The sequence below is a fragment of the Carlito syrichta genome, unplaced genomic scaffold (genome assembly GCF_000164805.1).
Source record: "Carlito syrichta isolate Samal-C Ts95f unplaced genomic scaffold, Tarsius_syrichta-2.0.1 Scaffold84598, whole genome shotgun sequence".
NCBI classification, from domain to species: Eukaryota; Metazoa; Chordata; class Mammalia; order Primates; family Tarsiidae; genus Carlito; species Carlito syrichta.
In genome coordinates this window covers 118,930-137,422 of record NW_007028694.1, presented here as the reverse complement: position 1 = coordinate 137,422, position 18,493 = coordinate 118,930, and positions in this window count along the sequence as shown.

Here is an 18,493-nt window from a genome sequence, read left to right as displayed (position 1 = left end):
AGACAGGAGTTCTTCACTGAGAACAAAATTAACCCTTGTCATTTATTTTTTCATGTCGTCTAGTGGCTCCCTAACAAAAACGAATGGCTACAGCTGAAATGAGGCTTATATATTCTGCGTGAGATGTAATGATAAAGATGGTAGATCAGTGTGCATCATGAAATGTATCTTACCAGCAGTCATCAATACAGTATCATCATATTCCCTCATGCACTGGGAAAAATTAATGCCCACACCTTCTAGGTTTGGAAACACTACTAATATCCCAACTTAAAACAAAACTTAATTAAACAGGAAAAAATGACTCCCCCAAAAGTAGTATGCTGGAAGGGGGAGAAAGAGAATTACTTTAGGGATGATGTCCTTTTTATTGGAGGTAGGATGACTGCTGTCCTGGGCTTTCAATTTCTATGGACTTGCTTCCATTTTGCTCTTTCCACCAAAAGAATATCTGTTTTATTAGTTGGTCTTTGACGGCCCTTCCTCCTCATTTTTCAAATGATGGACTGACTTTGCATTTGGATTTATAAGCCTCAGAACTCCAAAGGTGATCCTGTCTTGCTGGAGAACTCAGCACTTCTATTTCCATTGATGGGACTTCTAGGCATCCAAGCCTCTTGGGAAAGGCACACTGAAGTGAGATCCAATAGAATGAGAAATGAAAGAGACAGGACAAGGTTCACTGAAATGTGTGAATGGCTAGTTGGCCATGAAAGACCCTTGCAGAATATAGAATTATTGCTGGGAAGTATCTACCCATCTAAGGACTACATCTTCCAGGATCTCTTGTAACTAGATGGAGCCATGTGACTTATTCTCACCAATCAATGTGAGTCTAAGGGATATTCATTTTCTCCAGTACAGAGTAAATAAGAAGCTGGCGTGACTTCACTCTCATTTTCCCTACTCTGAAGCCCAAGAAGAGGGCAGAGTTACAAAATGAATGGAGCTTGGTTCCCTGAGTGACCTTATGAAAGGTTGCCCATTTACAAAGTTCTTTTTATGAGCAAGACATAAATTTCTAGCAGGTAAAGTCACTGAGATTTCAATAAATGTCCATTACAGCAGCTAATATTACCCTTATGAATACACAAATCAAAGCAATATGATTAGACTGAATAAAACTGGAAGGCAAGATAATAACCTCATTTGGTCATGAAGATTCAGAAAAGATGTATAAATGCTTTTCATACTTTGTAAATCATTATCTTTTTTACCTTTCTGTTCTCATGATGCTACTTTACTAGCTCTAATATATATCAATATGTTGACATTCAAGTAGACTAGGAAGATTCCAGTTTCTTTCCAGTTGAAAAGGAGCTTTTTTGGTGGAACCAGCATATAATATTGGACTTGGAAGTTTGATTCTGGCCCAGAGTCCAGCTTGTGGAAAGCCACTGGAGATTATTGTGGAGTTGCTCATGGGTGCCCACATGTCTGCAGTCATTGGTCACCTCTTGACCCCAACTCCCTCTTCTTCCACCTGGTCCTAAAATTTGTGCTGACTTAAAATGATTCTTCAGGACATTAGTCCACCATCTTCTCAGTTCGTCAGCTCTCTGAAATAAAGTTGCCTTCCTTGACCCAACATAATATTTCTTGACTTTCTGACTATTGTGCAGCAAGCAATATGATCTTGGATTCAGTCATGGGAGGGAGGGAGGGAATGAAGAAAGGAAGTGTAAGTTCATCAAGCAATTCCATGATCATCTCTAGTGGCTTTCGTCCAAACTGATCTCTGGGCCAGAATCAAACTTCCAAGTTCAATGCAATATACTGGTCCCACCAAGAAGCTCCTTTTCAACTGGAAAGAAGTTGGAATCTCCCTAGTCTATGTGAATGCCAGAAACAGTGAAGAGATACATAGAGCATGCCGGATGGATAAAGAGAACATCCCTGCTTTGATGCAAGAGCATCTCACTTAATGGAGAAGCACAAGCCAGAGGAAAGCCATTATTACTTTCATCCAGGCAAAGGTAATTCCTAAGGTAGGCAGAGACATCAGTATCCACTGACAAAAAATTCCTTGATAGTCCAGTGGTACAGCCAAGAACAAGGAATTCCAACAATATATCTAGTACAATAACCACAATCCTCATGTGGAAATTCTAGATCTAATAGCTGCTCAAGTTACTTAACCACCATACTCACCACATGCCAAAATGACACCACCAGTCATTTAGGCAATGGATCCTTAGCTGTCAGATGATTTTAATTCTAACATGAAACTCAAAAGTGACATCTTTCATAAAAGGAAGCAACTTATGAGTGCTTAGCCATTTGAGGGCTCAATTATCATGTTTGGCCCCACAATTAGGAAATGACTCTCACTAATTGGGTATGTGTGTACCTATGTGCCCAATCTGTGTAGGTAAATTGAAGGTATGAAATATGCAAATCAACCTGTATGCAAAATTTTTGTCCCTTTAAGCCTAACTGTCACAGAATGCAATTCACAAGGACAGCCAATCATATTCACCTCTTTTTGAGTGAATCCTTTTTATCAGAGTGACTTTTGATATTTGAGTTCCACTGATGATATGAAATAATAATATATGGATCATATGACACCTAGTATTAAAAATGAATCATGTCATCTTCCTGGCAAAGAAGTCATCTGAACTGTGAATTCTTGCAAATAGTTAATGCTGCTTTCCTCAGAAAGGATAAATCTGTTCTTATTGCTGAAAAAATAAGTGCCTTATTGCTGATGAAGAGGGTGCTCAGTAAGAAGTGAAGGATATCTAAAATGTTCCAAGCTTCAATAGCTACCATATGCCAGACCCTGTACTAAACATTTGGCATATTATATCATTTAATCTTAGGATGTATCTATGGAGTGGATATTCATATTAGCCTTATGTTATAGCTGAGAAAACTGAGGCACAGAGACATTAAGAGACTTCCTCAAGTCCTAACAGCTATCAAGTGGGATAGTCAGGATTTGAAATGACCTCCTTGTCTCTCACCTCTCACCTCCAATCCATCCTCAAGTTCTATGGATTCTATCTCCTCAATTTCTTTCAAAGCAAACTTTTCTTGCTTTGTAGATTAGGGATGTGTAGCAGGCTCTGCTAGTTGCCTAACTAACGTTCATCATTACCTCTTCTTTACCAACAGAACACTGATTTTTTTTCCATGGTAGTTGACAAATATCCTTCCCAGATTCTCTTGCAGTTAGAATTGAGCATATGACCTAGTTTTGGCCAACAAGACTTAGGTAGAAGTCTACTAGGTTGGGTTTCTGGAAAAGCCATTGTGCTCCTGATAAAAATGAAACAGATTCAACAGCTGTTGCCCTTCTCTTGTCTTACTTCCTGGAATGTGGACATAATGTGGACATAGAGCAGCCATCTTGTGTCCATTTTGACAAAGATATATGCAAAGAATTGTTGGTGGAGAATAAAGACAGGAGAAGCCCAGGTTTCCAATAGCACCTCTGAGCCATCACACCAGGTCTGGACTTCCTAAATGTTTCAAATTTTTTCATTTCTTGAGGAAAATAAGTCTTTTCTTTTTTTAAGTTGTTGCTTTTTGATATTCTGTTTCATGAACTGAATACAAATCTTATCTGACATTTCCTATTACTATCCTTCTTAATCATCTATTTCTCATAATCATCTCATTGGACAAAAAGTAGGAAAATTAATGCTATCTTCCTCAGTGAGCATGCTATTCTCTCCTACTCACACAAATCAATCAAGTTTGTGTTTTCACCAATTTTCCTGAGTCGTTTATTTAACTGATATTTACTGAGAGCCTACTATATACAGGCACTTTTAAAAAAGAATTTAGTTTCCGTGAACAAAATACCCCAGTGTATCCTTATCTTAATTCTTATGCGTATCTAGATGCTAATATGATCACATAGTCTTTTTTTTCTTTGCTTAAAAGATAGTAATGTATTTTCTTATGCTTCTAGAAGCTAAAAGTCCAAGATCAAAGTGCCAGCATGGTTAATTTCTGGTGAGGGTAAACTTCCTGGTTTACAGATGGCCTCCTTCTCACTGTGTTCTTATGTGGCAGAGAAAGAGAGTAAATAAGCTCTCTGTTGTCTCTTTTTTCTTTTTTGTTTAAGTACATTTATAATAACTCTTTTTTAAATCTTATTTTTAATTGACAAGTAATAATTGTCTAACATAGTCATTATTGATTTAATTTGCTCTAGAGCCTTTCTTATGTCATGGTGCTGCACACTGTTCCTCATTCCTCCTTAGCAAACACCTACTATTAGTTGATCTCCCTTAGACCTGCAAAGATCAGGCCAGTTTTATGTTACTGTCCAAGTTTTACATGAGATCTTTTATACTCTACCAAAGTTAGGGAAGGAGAATATAAAGCTAGTTGAAATTTCCTTATTGAATGGATCCTATTATAAAGAGATCACATTAGATGATTTCTAAATTTCCATAAGTATCTAATATTCTGAGTTCCCCCTAATTTTCTCTCTAACTCAGTCACCCTCCACTGTCTGCTCTCACATGCCCTACTCATTAAGGAAAAATTAGGGGTGATATAGAAATGTCATATTACCTTTGATTCACATGTGAGACCAAGAATAAAAGATAAATGCCATTTTTTTAGAGCAAGTGATGATAACAGCTATGGGAATCCTGAATAATTGAATTTAAAAGCAACATGTGTACTTTTGTCTTTATAATTCTCTTTCATGACAAAGTTTCCATCTCATTCTTCCTCCAGGAAAAAAAAAACTATATCTGTGCCACAGAAATTATTCATCTCAGAGATGCCTGAAGATGTCTGTGTGTAAAACATCAGTCAAGAGAATCATTTCAATTTAATCCTGTGTCTGGGCATAGATACTCCTAGATAACAAGGACAGCTTACCTTTTAGTTTGGCAGATTTCTCTTTTCCTTTCAAGGTGGTTTTTCAGGAAGAAATAATAAAATCTCAAAAAGTAATTTTGCTCTGCACTCACTGCCACAGGTTCCTCAACTGATACTATTGACATTTTGGGATGGATAATGTTTATTGTGGAGGGGCGGTCCTATCCATTGTAGGATGTTTAATATTATCTCTGGCTTCTTTCTACCCGTTACATGTCAGCAGTTACCTCCCCACCACCCATTCAGTTGTGGCAATTGAAAATATCTCCAGACATTGCCAAATATCCCCCAGGAGACAAAATTGCTCCAGTGAGAAACACTGCCCTACAACAAGCAAACTTCAGCTTTACTGCTATTATTTGAGGGTGAAATTAGAGTGTTAGGTCCCACACATCACATCTTGCTAACATCTACCACAGCTGGTAGGGGCAACTGGTCACCTTGTGGAGAGAAATCAGCTCAACCTTCATCACACATAGAAAAATAATGCAGATATAAGCATGTATGCATGTGTATTTATTTTAATTTTAAAATGACTCCTTGGAAAAAAATCATATTTCTTCTCTTATGATGCATATTTCTTATTTCCTCCTAGTTTACAGAGGTTTCTCTTCCATCGTCTTAGCCAGCTCTTCCTCTTCTTACCCATACATATCAAGTTGTCCGAATTGTGGACTCAGCACTTGGTTGTTCCTCTCTCTACACCCATGCTTCAAATATCATCTTTATCCTGATGACTCCACATTTTGTATCTGGCCTAGACGCTCACTCTGAATTCCAGACTTGTATATCCAACTATCTACTTGACATATTTTCTTGGATGTCTCCAAATACTGCACACTTAACAAACGTAAGAAAAAATATCTTGCTTTTTCTCCCTGAAACGGTTTCATATTCAATCTTCTCTCATTTAAGAAAATGCCACCAACATCCCTGAAGTTACCCAAGGCAGTAACCTAGGAGTCATACTGAAGGGTCCTATTTCTCCTTTCCTTTCCCCTAGTCTAATCCATCAGCACATCCTAAAGACACCACTTCTCTCTATTTCTCTCTGATGCTACTACTGTCCCAGACTTGGGGCCCATTCACTGCTTAACTCTAGAAAGCATTATTTATATCATTGTATAAGTGAATGATGCACCCTGGCGTTGTTCAGTGAATTTGCAAGATTCTAACCACCCATTCTGATTCCCTATTCCAACCTGCTGTCATTTCCCACCAGGATGAATGCAACAACCTCCCAACTGGTCTCCCTCCTTCCCCCTTGCTCCCAGCAATTCACTCTTCATCCAACAATCAGAAGTGATCTTTCAAAAATGTATACTTTAAATCATATTAGTCTTCAACTTAAAACCCCTCAATAGTTTCTCATTGCTATTCACATAAAATGTAAATTCCTCTCCATGACTCCAAGACTTGCCTATTTCGCTCCTCTAAATCTCTCCAGTCTTATATCTTGATCCATTTGCTTCTTTCAGAAAAAGTTTTCTTTCAGATCCCCAAATATAACAAATTATCCCCTGCTCCAGGGTCTTTGCTCATGCAGTTATTATCATCTAGAATACTTCTTCCCATTCCATGCCCGATATATTTCACACAGCTGAACACTTCTTATTTCTCAGTCTCAGTTTATGTTGACCTGACCTGACATTATAAATTAAGTACTCCCCAATTTTATTCTTTACCACAGCACATCATTTCCCTCAGAATACTCCTCACATTTGTAACCATGTAATATAATCTGTTTCTTTCACAACTGCATTTCCAGCACTTAGCACAGTACTGAGATCATAAGTACAGAATAAATGCTTTGGAGGTTTGAGTAATCACTGAAATCTAAGGCTTGACCTTGGGAAGATAGTCCTGGGAACTAGCTTTGGGAACAGTGATTAATGGTTATGGGGTAAGAAGGAAGTTAGATCTTAGTGGGACCTCCAAAAATGTTAAATCACACTCCCAGGGGGGCCTCCAGAATGTTAAGTCAGGCGCGTTGGGGCATGGGTGTTTGGTGTGCGATTTGATGCCATGAGAAAGATGCAAAGAATTGCACTGAAGTTAGATTAAAAAATATAGTTTATATCCTGAATTGTACCCCACATCTTTAATTTTTTTAAAAAATTAATTCATAAAAAAAGAAAAGAAAATATTGTTTATTTAGAAAGCAAATTAGAGAGAGAGAATGAGGAGATTCATCTCCTCAAGGTCAGGGTGGGAGCCAAACCTTAAGAAAACATGGCCTGGCCATAACTCAAAAAGCTCATGGTCACATCATAGCTTATCAAGGCAATGTTGCCTGGTTTCTGGTGGTTGAGTTCTTTTAATCCTTCCCTTTGATGAGAGAAGGTCATTATGGTGATTGGGTGGTGTGGTCTGCTCCATGACATCACAGAGAGGCAGGTCAGCACAGGTACTGATGTCAGGTGGTGGACGGCAGGCAGATGGGTGGGTTAGTCACATGATTGCTGCCATGGTGGTGGGCTAGATGGGAGGAGACATGGGGAGGGGTTTAAGGTGTATTATTATCATTTCTATGACTTTAGCCAGCTAGGGGGTGAAAATTTCTTGGGGATTATTATGCAAAACCGTTCATTGAAATGTTAGGCTGTCCTTATCTTGCATCTGATGGAGATTTGCGGAGGGGGTGGAGCAGGCTGCCAACTTGGTCTGCAGTAAAATGTCTGAATGCTTCTTAAAACCTGCCTATTGGAAATTTACCTATCTATGTCTAACCTGTGCTAGATTCAAAGCCTTTCAGTCTAAACAAAAATGGCTATGCTGAGGCAAAATATGAACTGTTTATTCTAAGTTTCTTGGTGTCCCTTTTTTCAAGGAACATGCAGGCTGTACAGACTGCTTAGCAGATCATGTCATGGGTAGAGCTTAAGCAAAAATAGCTGTGCTAGGGCAGAATGACTGTGCTAAAGCTAAGTCATCCTAAGATTCTCGGGGTTCCTCCTTTCAATTATTTTTTAATTAACTCTAGGACATAGGTTCTGGCAAAAATACACTTAAAAGTATATGGTTCAGGCAGCAGACAGCAGAGAGCAGAAACTCTTGCTGCTGCTCTGCCCATTGTACCCTTCACAATGTTATCTTCTCTTTAACAAATCTACCTTTCTTAATTCAAATAAAAAACAACAAACAAAAGTATATGATTCAGGTTATATACTTCAAATGGCATCTCCCTAGAAAGGATCACCCTACTACATTAATGAAAAAGATCCTACTTTCAGTCATTACCCTATCACCTTGTTTTGTTTCCTCACGCTATCACCACCATCTGAATCATATTTTATTTTTATGTTTGCTTCCCTTATCTTCCTTGGCTAGAATGTAAGCTTCATGAAACTTGAGACCAAGTTTCTTTTGTTTGATGCTGAATGCCCAGTACCAAACAGTTCCCAGCAAATAGTAAGCACTCAATAAATGTTTGTTGAATGATGCATGAACCTCTGATGTTTCTCTGCCCAGAAAGTGTTCTGAGCCAGTTGTGAACTGTCAGGTAGACTTAAAGAGGAAATTTTTAATTGCACTTAGCATTTTAAGGCCATCGCCAGCCGCTCAGAGACACTGACATGCTAAAGATGGGCTCTGTCCAAAGCTGTCATGCACACTGGCTCTGGCCTTTGCAGAATGCAGAGCGGCATTTGTACTGATGCTGGATAAAAACTTGGCCTTTGCAGTCTGAAAATCGGGACCCATGTCTCATCTGTCCAGAAGAATAGATTCCTCTATCTGCTAATAAGATAGATTCCTCTATCTGCTAATCAGACTGACAGCAAAATTCAGCCGCTGTCTGTGCATTTGATGCTGTGATACCAGGACCACGTGACTTGAAAATGGAAAAGTTACTCAGAGAAGCAGAAGAAAAAAAGAATGAGGCTGAGGCTGTCTGTCTCAAGTCAGATGGAGGGCAGGGAGAGAGGAGAAAATCCAAATAATTCAAATACCAATATGTTTGAAATTTCTCTTTTTTAAATTCTAATCCTTAAAAATAATGGCTCCTACCACCAGCTCAACCAGTGGTTTATATATATATGTATATATGCTTCATTATCCTTCATTATCTTAACTGATGATGCTGCAAACCAGACAACACAGACTGGTGGTTTCTAGGTCAGGTCCAGCACACAGATATATTGTTTGGCCTGCATGGCATTTTTTAAAATGTTGAATTACTTGTCAAAGTTCATAAACTGAGACATTGTACATTTTAAAAAATCGAATTCCTGGATTCTTCTGAAAAATTAGAAAATCTGGCAACACCAAGCACAGATTCCCACGTGCCAATATCTGAACCTGAGCAGGCACTATAAGTTTGGGACAGAGTTTGTATCACCTCATTTCCTACGTGATTCCCTTCACTTATTTATAATAACTACCTGGCCCCTAAAGGCATTTGAGTTTGTGATCTCCATTTCCCAAGAGGAAGATTCCTTTCTATTTCCCTATCCTCAGTCTTGCCAAGAAGTGCATCTCCACAGGAAATCTCCAAAGAGATAGTTTCAATTTCTAACTCCACCTTTTCCTTGCTTTTCCTAAAAAAGGGAGAGTAACTAATGTGATTGGCGAGATTCCTGAGGACCCATCTTCTGGTGGCTCCCCTTACTCTCTTTAAATGGCCTCAATGGATCTCTGAGATACCAAAGCCAGACTTCCCCAGTGCTTCCTAGCAGTCAACTTTCTTAGATAAAGCCCCAAGAATTTTCTCTGACTCTTCCTATGAAGACCTTTGTACTAAAGTTGAGAGGGATAATTAGGTGAGAATACTCAGGGGCTACTTTGCATACAATACTGTCAGCAGATGGTTCAAGAGCTAGATGCGGAAAGGTAACAGGAGACATCAGATCCAAGCTTTGTTCTCCAATCTGGTTTAACCAAGGAACTCCATTTTTTTTTGTGGCTTGACAAACCTTAGTAATAAACATACATCATTTTCTCGTGTAGCTTTTTGTGTTTCCTTCTGATAAAAACCCGGGCAATAGGAACAGACATGTTTAGACTCTCTATCCTCCAATAAATCTCAAAACAGAGTTCTTGGTGAGATTTGTGGGGAGGGAGTATCTTAGAGTCAGAATAAATATGGTGTATCTTCCTGAAGCATTCATTTTACTCAAAGATTCTGGAAGAATGCTTGGAATTTTTTAGTTTCTATGCATACCCAGGTGCAATTAACCAAAAAAAAATTTTTTTTTCTTATGGTACACCTAGAAAATTTCACACAGTTTTCATTGTGAAATTATAAAGCATATAACTTTTGATGTGCAGGGAAGCAATTGGAAAATTAGGTGCTTTGATTTACAGGGTATAAGCTGAAGATGGGGTATAGGGAATAAAGTTTACAGAGAGAGCTAAGATCATGATAATGCCACTAAGTTTGAAAATATCTAGTAGTGGGAAATTTTATTTCCCTGGCTTATATTCATTTTCCACAATAGTCAGATCCCAATAACACAAATATATCAAAACTTATTTTTTGCCTGTTTGATCAATGTTAGTGTCACTCTTCATGTACCTTTGTACAGAGCAGTAACTCATAAATTACATCATCAACTTGGAATATGCCTTAAGGTTCAAAAGTCAGAAGTTTGAAGACTAAGCATGAAGCCACTGAAAACAAGCACAATTATCAGGAAAATTTAAAATAGCTTGGAATTATTTCTTTCCACAACAGTTTGACAGCAAGTAAAAGAGAACATACCCAGTCAAAAATCCTGATGATGTCACACAATATGAATTGCAACTCAATGCCTACTTAAAATGAAGGTTTTAGGCTGGACCAGGTAGCTCTCAGCCATAATCCCAGCATTTTGGAAGGCCAAGGTAGGAGAATTGCTTGAGCCCAGGAGCCTGAGACCAGCTTGGGAAACATAGCCAGAACTCATCTCTAAAAAAATTTTTAAAAATAGCCAGGTGTGGTGGTGTACACCTGCAGTCCCAGCTTCTCGAGAGGCTGAGGCAGGAGGATCACCTGAGTTCCAGGGGTTTGAGGCTACATTGAGTCATGATCCCACTACAGCACTCCAACCTGGGCAATACATAAATACAATTTAAAAAATAAAATAAAATGAGAGTTTTAGACAAACACCCATAACACCCAGATTTTGATCTCTAAATATCATTCCCTGCTAAAAGATACCTAAGCGTTTTTGCAGAAATGCCTGACATACAGTCTGGTGCTTAAAATGTGCAAGATGAGCCTGGACATATGCCAAAATCAAGGATACTATCAAAATGTAATGGGGTCAAGTAAAAAAGGACCCAGAGGCCAAACTGAGGGGGCACCAACTGATCAAAGATGCTTTATTTATACCAATGGATATTCTTGTGCCAATTACTGATCCTTTGCTTCTCATCCCCAAGTCTACTCTCCTATACTCTGCATGTGATATTGATTAGTACTCTGCAAATAAATTTTTATAGTCGCCCTTGCCAAGTGACTTCCTGTTAAATTCTGCTAATGGGTGATACTAGAGGAAGGAAGGATATGGGCCTTTCTGTTTTCCCACTCTTGTCAGCATGTTCCAATCTCCAGCTTCTTTTTTGAGCTGGAGTCTCACTCTGTCGCCCAGACTGGAGTGCAGTGGCTGCTCCCGCCACTGCATCCTTGACCTGCTGGGCTCCGGCAATCCTTCCAAGTAGCCGGAATTACAGGCATGCGCTACCACGCTCGGCTGATTTTTTTTTTATTTATTGTAGAGATGAGGTCTTGCTGCCCAGGCAGGTCTCGAACCCGCAGGCTCAGGCAATCCACTCACCTCAGCCTCCCAGAGGCGCAGGATTACAGGCTGAGCCACCGAGCCCGGCTTCTCCAGCTTCTTTAAGCACTTCCAACACCAACCCTGCTGCACTTTCTTTGAGCTCCTAGGTCCTAGTAAGCCCACCTTTTCCTTTTCATTCCCTTTTCTGAGAATGAAACCAGATGTCTAAGCCCACAGATGAATGAAGAAATTTCCATTCATGGTTCACTTATTTTATTTGTCTTTGCTCTCTCTAATGATAATGGTATTGTCTTATAGTTAATTACAGTAACTGTTAATTTATGTTTTTATTATAGAATAACCATAAATAGTTTTTCTGTAACATTTATTTACATAATTTGATATATTTTTCATCAAACATGATAGCCCCTGAAAAAAAAATTTGCATGTAGACATACAAGGTTTCATTTTTATATTGCATACCTTGGAAACTTCAAACTATAATTGCATTATTCACCAATAATACTTTCTCCCAAGAAGTCTGCCTTTTGGTTTTCTTACTGTTTAATAGAGTGATATTCAAAAGTAGCAAAATTATTTTAAGTGGTTTTAAAAAATACTAGGTTTTTTAACAAAACCGTGAGACACCTTTAAAGCTTATTCTATTACACTGCTATCTGCTGAGGGAAAGTATTAGTGAGTTTTCAAACTCAAGACTAAATTGTTATGTTTCTTCTAGGGGATTAAAAAGACATTAAGATAAGTTGCAGTCTGGAAAAGGTGAATTAATTCCTTGCTCAATGTCAAGGAGGGGTTTATGGACTTGGTTGTTTAGCCATTTCTTTTCAGGCCTGAACACTTTTAACAACAACTGCAAGGTCAAACTAGAGAAATTTTTAGCACCTGTGGTAAGTCAGTGCAATGGAGATGGTGTTCAGGCTTTGGAGAAAGAGGGCCTATCATGGAAATTATGAGTTGTCTGTGACTCTTCCTTCATTTATACATGATAAAAATTACAGCCCTGGTTGTTTTTAAAATCATCAGCTGCTTTCTTCACTGCAAAAGTCCTGTGATGACTATTTCCTGGGACCAGCCTGTGGATCAGACCTCGCCAGGGGATGCATCACCAAAGCAACGTGGCTTCTTTGCTAGAGGACACATTTGACAAAATTTACCACCAGTGTTGGGCTATGCTGTTCCACTTATCTAGTGACATCAGTGGGCTTTTCACCTCTCTGGTTATCCTGACAAGCCTCATGAATCAGTGAATAAACACTTCTATTTCCATCCACACTAGTTTGGATTCCTGAACTGCTACATTAAGACAAACAAGAGAAGGTCTGCGTACTAAACATCTCTCCGGTCTCATCTCTTCTCAACCCAGCTAATTAAATAAGACAATCTAGTCTATGAGATTCATAAAATTTATACTAAAACATTTTAGTGTCTTCACATTGTATTCCAAACAAAACCCAGTTTCCCGACCATGATAGGGAGGCCCTGAAGATCTGATTTCAAGTGAGTCTCCATGTGCCAACCACACTGGCTTCTTTTTCATTCTTTGATGAGATGAGATCTTTCCCAACAAGGAAGCTTGACACATTCTCCTGCCTCTGTTTGGAAACCTCTTCCCCAGGTCTTTTCAGGATAGCTCCTTCTCATCCATTGAGTTCCTAAAAATCGATGTCCTCAGAAGTTATCCTCTGATCACCTTTCAAAAGGGACCATATGCTGCATTCTATCACAACATTATGTACCTTTCCAGAACACTGGTCATACTTAGAAAGTTAATGCCCATCTTCCCTACTAGATGATAAGCTTTATGAGAATAAGAGCTATGACTGTCTACCATACAGGTCAGGAAACTTATTTTCTGTAAAAGGCCCTATGATAAATATTTTAGGTTTCACACGCTATACAGTCTCTATCACAACTATTCAACTCTGCCATCATGGTGTAAAAACAGTCACAGACAATTCATAAACAAATTAGGGTGGCAGTATTCCAATAAAACTTTTATTTATAAGATTATGCGGTATGCCAGATTCGGTTCACCGGCCATGGTCTAGCCCATTGCTAGTCTTCAGAGTTGAGCACAAACACTTACCACATAGTAAGTATACCAATTGTTCGTTGGATAAATGGATAAATGAATGAATAGCCCTACAGTCAGTTTAGGCCAATGTTTGGATGAGCTTGGGCTTCAGAGTTGGAATTTTTCTTTGCACTGTACTCAGAGTCCTTCCTCTAGACAATTTCATTCCTTTCTCTTCAACATTTCCCAACCTGACTTTCATTTACTGTTTGACAAGTTGCCCTCCCTCCTTGAGCTTCACTAAATCTAATCTCAGAACTATTCTCTTGCTGTTGAATCATCTGCCTATGATTAATATCTCATTGACTTGGACTGAACATGAATATTTTTACTCTTATTACTTCTACTTCATTGTATTCAGCAGATATCTGCATAATATTTTTTCCAGTAAAAAGAAAGAAAATAAAAAAGGATTTTTGAATTCTATATATGAAAATTGGTATATAATTTTGTACAGCAATTTGCCAGTATCTATTCAAATTATAAATGTGCCTCCCTTTCAATACAGCCATCCCTGGGACTTACCATGCCGTGGGACTGATCAAGATACCAGGATTTAATGTAGTATCAAGATACAAGGTAGGCTTCCTTCTGTGATTGGTCAACTATCAATGCAGACTAACAGTGACATCCTCATTATACTTGACCCTAGGTTAACTTCAGTTCTCTGCTGCTTCCAGGTGAGGCTTACACAGAAGCATTTTATAGGAATGAATGTAGTACTCTGTTACAGAGGATATGGTCCCCAATGGTTCCCATCTCTTGGTATTCATGCCCTTGGGTAATCCCCTTCCCCTGAGTGTGGACCGGACTTAGTGACTTGCTTTAATGAATAGAAAATGGCAAAAATGATGGAATGTATAGTTATTAAAAAGAATCAATTTTTCTTTGCAACACGATGGATGGAACTAGAGGTTATTATTATTAAAATAAGCCAGGCACAGAAATACAAATGTTACATGTTCTCACTCATATATGGGAGCTAAAAATATTGATCTCAGGAGATAAAGTAGAATGATAGTTACCAGAGGCCGGGAAGTATGTGTGAGCAGGGATAAGCAGATGAAGACAGGTTGGTTAATGGGTTAAAAACTTACAGTCATATAGAAGGAATTAGTTCTAGTGTTTAATAGCAGAGTAGGGTGACTAAAGTTAACAGCAATGTACTGTATATTTCAAAATAGCAGGAAGTGAGGACTTGAAATGTTCCTAACACATAGTAATGATTAATACTCAAGATGATGGACATTCCAAAAATGACTTGATCATTGTGCAGTCTATGCGTGTAACAAAATATCACACACACCCCATAAATATGTGTAAATACTTATAGCAATAAAAAAATGAGTTGTCACCTTCAAGATTAGGTAACAAGACTGACTTCTGTCTTGCTAACACTTTCTCTCTGGCTTGTCCTATGGACTCTGATAAAGCCAGCTGCCATCTTGTAAGCTTCCTTATGAAAAGCACCATCTAGCAAGGAGCTGTGGATAGCTTTTAGCCTACAGCCAGTGAAGAATTGAGGCCCTCAGTCCAAGAACCTGCAAAGAAACTCAAACCTGCCAACAACCTCATGAGTAAGCTTGGAAGTGGATCCTCCTCAGCTTGAGCTCTGAGATGACCCTAGCCCCGACCAACACCTTGATCGCAGCCTTGTGAGAGACCCAGATCCAGAGTACCCTGCTAAGCCATGCACAGAAACAGGGATAAATGTTTTGCTATTAAAAAAGTCTTTCCCAAGATCTTCATTTGTATTCTGTTTTTGCACCAATGCAATACCCTTCCATCATTTCTTTATTCATTAATCCATTCAAATAAATGTTTACTGGACCTATCAAGTACAAAGCACAGTAGCCATTGCAGCTCACTTAATTTGCATACATTTCTTCTAATGTTCCTTTTTCTTTGATCTGAGACTTCCTCTGATATTCACATGTTATGCTAAAACTTTGCTGTTTTAAGCCACTATGTGTGGGCTAGTTTCTGATGCAACAGTAGATAACTAATACATTCTCTCTACCAAGATGCTAGGCAGGCAGCTTGTCTATAGTCTTGATGGCTCACAGTTGCATTGCAAGAAAATAGAGCCAGCTACTCTTCCCAACAACCTCCAAAGAATTTTCTAGATTGGCTCCCTTTTTGAATGGCTAAGATCTTTTCTCTAAACCTGCAAATCTCCTTCTCCCTGACTCATACCTTCTCCACAACACCTCTAAATTCTATCAAGGGTTAGACTTTTTGAAAACAAAAGCCAAGATGACTGACTGATGACTTCTGTCTTCTGTCCTGCCACATTGATTCCATGAAGGCAGTGGAGTGTAGGGATGCTTACCTGCCTTAGTTAGAGAGGAACACTTTAATGCTCAATGTTACCCAAAGGTGGTGACATTTGTCATCTTATATTTCTATTGTTATTGTAACATGTCTTTTCAAATAAGTAACTAATCTACTGTTATGTCAGTTGCATTTCTTACCTTTTTTAAAAAAATGTGGGGTACAATTCAGGATTGTGTTCCCCATACTGGTAAAATTTGGACTCCCTTTGGTCCTCACTTTGCCTAGTTTGAGATCAGGTACCCTTATTGATGTTGTGTTCCCCCCCCTCCCCTGGCAGTATCCCACTACTGCCAATCCCTTTCTTATAGTATTATGGTAAATGCTCAGGGTCTGCTTATGAGTGAGAACATGTGATACTCTGTTCTTTGTTTCTGTGATAGATCTCTGAGTATGATAGACTCTAAATCCATCCAAGTTGCTACAATGTTGTCCTTCTTTATGGTGGCATATTATCCCATTGTGTATATAAACCATTTTTTAAAATTCAGTCCAGTTTCAACAGGCAGCATGGTTGGTTCCATGTTTTTGATATTGTGAATAGTGCAATAAACATGCATGTGCAGGCATCTTTTTTGCAGAATGATTTGAGTTTCTCCAAGTATATTTCCAGTAGGAGGATTGCTGGGTCATATGGAAGATCAATGTCTACTACTTTTAGAAACCACCACATTGTTTTCCAGAGAGGTTGGACTAGTTTGCATTCCCACCAAGAGTGCAGAAGCATTCCCTTTTCTCCACATCCTTGTCAACATCTGTTGTTGTTTGTTTTAGTAATGATGGTCATTCTTACTGGGATTAGGTGCTATCTCAATGTGGTTTTGATTTCTCTGATGATTTGTGAGGCTGAGCACTTTTTCACGTCTGTTGACTGCCCATATATCTTCTTTTGGGAAGTGTCTATTCATATCTTTTGCCCATTTTTTAGTGGGGCTGTCATTTTTTCCTCTTGGCAAATTTGAGTTCTTTGTAGATCCTGAATGTTAGGCCTTTGTCAGATACACAGTTGGCAGATATTTTTTTCATTCTATGGGCTATCTCCCTGCTCTCTTGATGGTTTCTTTTGTTTTCCAGAAGTTTTTCAGTTTGATGAGGTCGTACTTATGGCATGGGCACTTGGGGTTTTGATCAGAAATTCATTGTCAGTTCCAATTTCCATAATATTCCTTACTCTTGAAGTAAGTATTTCATAAACTTTTTTTCATATCTTTTAAAATTTTTGATAGCCTAAAGGGCATAAACTTTTTAAAAATTTTATTTCTAATTATTATTGAAAGTAGGTGGAGACAGGCTCGGTGGCTCAGCCTGTAATCCCGTGCTTTGGGAGGCCGAGATGAGTGGATTGCCTGAGCCCGCAGGTTCAGGACCTGCCTGGGCAACTTGGCGAGACCTCATCTCTACAATAAATCAAAAAACCAGAAGGCTGAGGCAGAAAGATGACCGGAGTCCAGCAGGTCGAGGCTGCAGTGGCCGGGAGCAGCCACTGCACTCCAGTCTGGGCGACAGAGTGAGACTCCAACTCAAAAAAAAAAAAAGAAAGTAGGTGGGGAGTGGAATGTTGAGCCTGCAAGATCCTTCTGGAAAAGATTTCTGTGTTTCAATAAGCTTGGAAAATACAGACCCTATATTGTTCCTCTTAGAGATTCATTGTGCATATGAGCAAATTTAAAGTGCATACAAGTCCTCCAATTTTAAAAAAGGTTTATTTGTTTAACCTAAAATTTATTCAACCATGGAGTTTTCTCCTTCCTTTCTACCTATTAATATTCTATGAAAAATACTTTTAGAAATAAAGCAGAGCATAGGTTACCAAACTTGCTGTTCTGTTTCATCCTTTCATGCCTTTTCCTACAACGTCCTCTGGTGCTGAAATGTCCTTCTCCTATCAGTAAACTCTTGGTTACAAGTTAAAATATTCTCTATGGCCTCAACCACACCCTGACAGAATTAAGCAGTCCTCCTCCATGCCATCTCTCAGACTTGGGTACGATTTCAAGAATAAAGCACATGTTAACATGTCTGCCTCATTTCAATTCCCCAAACTCCTCATGGAGCTGGATTGTGTCTTGTTCCATATCCCAGCACCTAGCTCAGTCTTGCCACAATGCTGAGAACTTTCCTCAGCTTATATCATTGGCTCCCCTCAATCACCCTATCATCATCTCCATTCTGTGTGAGAAAGCCTAAGTCAGGAACAGGCAAAACTAAGATTATCCACCCAGTCTATTGATACCCAAGATGAGCACACCTATTCACCAAGCTATTTCCTTCTGTTAGGGAGATACACAGTGAGGATTCGAGAAAAACTGTGACTTAAAGCCAAAGGGGAGACCATTGGAAGAAAAGTACCATGAAGCTTTGGTGTTAACAATAGAGCACCCTCTCCTTTAGAACTGTAAGTATGGAAATACAACATGACTTCTAAGAGCTTACATCTCTGTAGACTTGTCCACCTTGGAGCTAATCCCAAAAAGAAAAGCAACTAGCATCCTCTGTTCTGAATGCACCCTTGTAT